The sequence below is a fragment of the Prionailurus bengalensis genome, chromosome A1, assembly GCF_016509475.1.
Source record: "Prionailurus bengalensis isolate Pbe53 chromosome A1, Fcat_Pben_1.1_paternal_pri, whole genome shotgun sequence".
NCBI lineage: Eukaryota > Metazoa > Chordata > Mammalia > Carnivora > Felidae > Prionailurus > Prionailurus bengalensis.
Window position 1 is genome coordinate 21307935 of NC_057343.1, and position 5097 is coordinate 21313031.

A 5097-nucleotide genomic window follows, 5' to 3' on the forward strand; every position below is an offset into this window, starting at 1 on the left:
CTCTCCTTTTTCCTTTTTCTTTCTAGTTTTTTGTCTTGAGTTCGTCTGTGTTGGTCTTGGTGTGTCTGCGTTCTTACCTATGTTAACTCTTCTTTATTTAAAAAAAAAAAAACCTAAATTGGGGCGCCTGGGTGGCTCAGTCGGTCCAACTTCAGCTCAGGTCACGATCTCGCGGTCCGTGAGTTCGAGCCCCACGTCGGGCTCTGGGCTGATGGCTCAGAGTCTGGAGCCTGCTTCTGATTCTGTGTCTCCCTCTCTCTCTGCCCCTCCCCTGTTCATGCTCTCTCTGTCTCAAAAATAAAAAAACTTTTAAAAAATCTAAATTAATAAATAAACTCTAGATACTCCACATTAACTTACGATGACTAACATGCACCCAAGTTCACCTACTAGAGAATTGTCTATGCATAAAGAAATGTTCCAAAACTTTACTTCTGGCCAAAGAGCTGCATATTATTTTTACTTTCCCAGAGAATTACCTTTAATGTCATTGAATTTTTCACATATGGTTAGATGATTTGCAGCTAATGATTTGGGAATTACATTGACCCTCAGTTAACCCTTTTCTACCTAAAATTAAATTTTGCAGCTACCCAAAACATTGGGAAATCCAATGCCCCCAAGGGCTTTGCAGTTAAAATCATAACACAAAGGCTTAACATCTATAGAACCCCTCTCTGAATTTCTGGAATTATTTTATATCATTAAAAGGAATAAAAAAAAACAGGGAAGGAAGAGGAAAGGTGATAGAAAGGTGTCAGCATCATGTTTTCCTGATATTTCTCAGTACTCACATCTCCTTTTCATTCCTTTCAATGTAGCCACTGGACCCTGAAGTGCAGTACAGAGATGGTATTAGAGAAGACTCTAGGCTGGAGCTGGACCACCCCAGTAAGTAACTCTCTGTGGCTCAAGGTCAGAAACAAATCTCTACCTATGGCCAGGAAATGAAAATTCACCTGACTCAGGTGCTGTAACTCCAGCCATCTCCAGCCAAAACTAGTCTACAATATTTCTCATCCCTGCTACTTTACAGGATTCCAATAACAGGCTCATGAGTAGGGATCCAGGTCTGAACACAAACCTATGAAGCAGAGAAGAGCATTTGATTCTGAGAATGTCACAAAATAGAAAGGGTGATGTGCTCAGAGTCTGAGAGCTGGGTCCTAATCCCAGTTCTACCACTAACTTGTGTGACAAAAGGTGACTTCCTTCACCTGTCTACACTCTGGTTTCCTCACCTATAGAAAAAGGATACCCACCCTGCCCATATATTGTGAAAACAAATCAACAGGTGACTTCATGCTCTGAAAAGTTAAAGCCCCTCACAAAAGGTTTCTCTTGTGGAGCCCCTCCAAGAAGCCGTCTTGGGCACTGAACAACAAATACTTCCTTCAGAACCACTTCTGTCATCTCCCAGGGTGTAGCTCGGAAAGGAAAAAAAAAAAACCCGCACTCGGTTAATGGGCTATTCCTCCTCCTTTTCTTCCTAGAAAAAAGAAAAATAATAACTATAACAACTATCACTATTGAGCATTGTATCAATCATTTCACTTGCTTTGTCTCACTTGATTTCCACACACAAAAAAAATCCTTTGTTAGTAACTATCAGTAGCTACATTTTAAGTGTCAGTAAGCATCATTTTACCAATACTGATCATTTTACTAATTACTGGTCATTTATCAGTATCAGTAGCCCCATTTTATAAGATTTTTTTTTAACGTTTACTTATTTTTGGGACAGAGAGAGACAGAGCATGAACGGGAGAGGGGCAGAGAGAGAGGGAGACACAGAATCGGAAACAGGCTCCAGGCTCCGAGCCATCAGCCCAGAGCCTGACGCGGGGCTCGAACTCACGGACCGCGAGATCGTGACCTGGCTGAAGTCGGACGCTTAACCGACTGCGCCACACAGGCGCCCCAGTAGCCCCATTTTAAAAGGGACTGAAAATGATTTTAAACCACTTGCCCTACTAACATATCCTAGGAACTTCCAAACCTCAGTGTAAGGTAGGAAGAAATCCCTTCATGTCAGAATTTCAGGCATTGTAGCAAGCTGGTCAGAAAAAGAATTTGTGGGGGCACCTGGGTGGCTCAGTCGGTTTAAACTTCTGACTTTGGCTCAGGTCATGATCTCACAGTTCATGAGTTCAAGCCCTGCGTCAGGCTCTGTGCTGACATCTCATAGCCTGGAGCCTGCTTCAGATTCTGTCTCCCACTCTCTCTGCCCCTTACCTGCTTGCTCTCTCTCTCTCTCTCTCTCTCTCTCTGTCTCTCTGTCTCTCAAAAATAAATAAACATTAAAAACATGAAAGAAAGAAAGAAAGAAAGAGAAAAAGATAGGAAGGAAGGAAGGAAGGAAGGAAGGAAGGAAGGAAGGAAGGAAGGAAGATTTCTGATTTCTGTTTGAAGACTGGGAGACTGCCTTTTCTGAGTTATCCTTCATACCTCCCTTCAGGGAGCACCTAATGACAGTAAGTCAGTTCCAGATCGCTCCCAGATCAGAAAGCCCTGGATTCCAAAACGGAAGCATCAAGCACAATTTAACCAGAGGAGAGACACATGAGGAAGAAGCAATTAAAAGGGTGCACAAAGTTTTCCTTCCACAGCCAGGCATATTTACAAGTGACCATGTAAACTGTGACTTAACGGTCCAGCCTGTGGCAGAAAAAGTCAGCAACTTTCACAGCTTTGAAAACTGTGCAAAAAGAGAGACAGGGAGAAGTGTGCTCTTCACACCCACACAGTCTCATACACTTGACTTGAGCACCCCGAAAATTCCCCTAAGCATTTTTATCGTTACAAATCACTTGTATCACTCCACAGTTTAGTCAGCCAAACCATATCCTTTTCCAGCTTTAGATAAATGGCCTTTTGACAAACTGCACACAGAGAAAATATCACGACGTCCCTAAGTTGTAACCTCTACACTGTTTTTCTACTGAGATGAGTAAGATTTTCCTATTTAGTTTTTTTAAGTACATAAGCAGCAGATATATATAACATGAGTATCATCAACAGTGTATTTACTTACTCTTTCTTACGACGGAGTTGAGTTTTGTCACTAAAAAAGAGGTGGTCATTTGCCCTTTCTAACTCTCATTATGTTGGATGAAGCTTTAGATGTATTTGGGGGAAAGAAAGGAATTTGGTCAAAAAGTGTAAGATGGTTTGTCACTAATACCAAATTTAGAGTAAGCACTTAAGCAAATCCTTCAATATATCATAGAGAAGCTAAATTTTATAAACCATCTCAAAATGTTTAAGCATAATTCATTTTAACCAAAGTCAAATAAGAGATCAGTTCACCTTTCCATGCTATGACAAGGTCTATTTTGAAGAGAACACAGTAACTAATACTTCATTCATCCAGCTATTATTAAACTAGTGTTCAATGACTACTCAAGAACATACATAAGACCAGGATTAGACATAGGAAAATATGTACACAGTTCCTAATGACCCTATATCCATTAAGGTTGTTAACACATCAAAAAGGTACTTATTATATAAATAAGTGTGTACAGTACTGTGTCAGGCTAAGTAATGTGTTGTGATATGAAGCACACACACACACACACACACACACACACACACACACAGCCCCAAAAAGACTAACAGCCACTTGCCAAAAAAAACCAGTGGTTGCTCTAAGAACAGCAACAGAAACATAACCCTGATACCTGGTACGTAATGGTGCCTGGAACGTGGCAGGAACTCAGGATTAGCTCATGGATATTGATCGATATGTTTCAACCCTAATACAAATTTCTAAGGCAGAATTATAAAAATGGGACTTTAGGAGTAAGTCGGGAGCAACGGTGTTGGAACCTTTTTTTCACATCTCAGTTTTATTTTTTTACAAATTTCCTTCTTGAAATTAACATACTCCTTCTTGAAATTAGTGTTACACAAGCTGCTGAGTTTATTTTAACATCCTAAAGTATGAGTTTTACTTTCAGTTTTTAACCTAATGAGACGCATGTTTTGATCAATACACATTAATTCACACAACCCTCTACAAAGCCAAGTGCTTTCAAAATGATTGTACTCCTATATTTGTAAAGTGCCTTAGAGTTGTCAATCACTTTAATGCCCTTTATCTCATTTAATGCAAACAACAAACATGGGAGTGAAAAAAACAACTTCACTGTCCCCACTTCACAAGTGGGAAATGAGCTCAGAGGAGTCAAGGTGTGCTGGCCAATGTCACAGCACTAATGGCTGATAACACCAGAACTGGAATCTAGGCCTTCTGGGTTTTCCTCCAACATGCCACCCACACATAGCACAGCAAAAGTACAACCGTAAAATTAACCACATAGAAACTATTCCTACTATCTTTATTCATTCAGCAGGTACCTATTCACCACCCATACATGCCAGGCACTGAGCTACAAAGATAGGCAAAAGCTCAACAACTCTGTGTGCTTTTACAACAGTTTTGTCTGACTCTTTTGTTTCTTCTTCTCCCCGTTTCCAGAAGTAGCCTAGGCTTTCCTCCTTAACTTATCCAAAACAAACATGGCAATGGCTTAAAGTCGTAGCATGCAATTGCTGGTTCTGTGATGAAGGCATCTCCAAGTCCGTCTGGGGGGAAAGTTTCTGAGACCTTTCTTGATTCCCCAATTCACTGAATACCACGGGGTAAAGCAGAGACTCTGTTCTGCTTAGATGATTCCATGATACAGGAGGATGATATATTGAACATCCCACTGGTTCTTCCCCAGGATCTATATGACTAAATTACACAGGTGACTTGGTAACCTCCTCCCGGTGCCTATCCACCTCTCTGGGTGCATGCGATTCACTGAATTCCCCGCTCACTCACCTAGGTCCGAACATCTAACCAGGAGTATTTATGAAGGTGCTGTCCCGAGACCTAAGGATATCAAATTTTTGTACCCAAAATTTCTCCTTCCTGAAATATTATCATTCAAATTTTACTCCTTTTTTAATTAAAGATTATTCTCTTCATTCAGTTTGTTTTAAAAATATAAACGCTCTTAGGGGAGCCTGGGTGGCTCAGTCGGTTAAGTGCCCGACTTGATTGGGTTCTACGTTGACGGTGCCGAGCCTCCGTGGGATTCTCTCCCT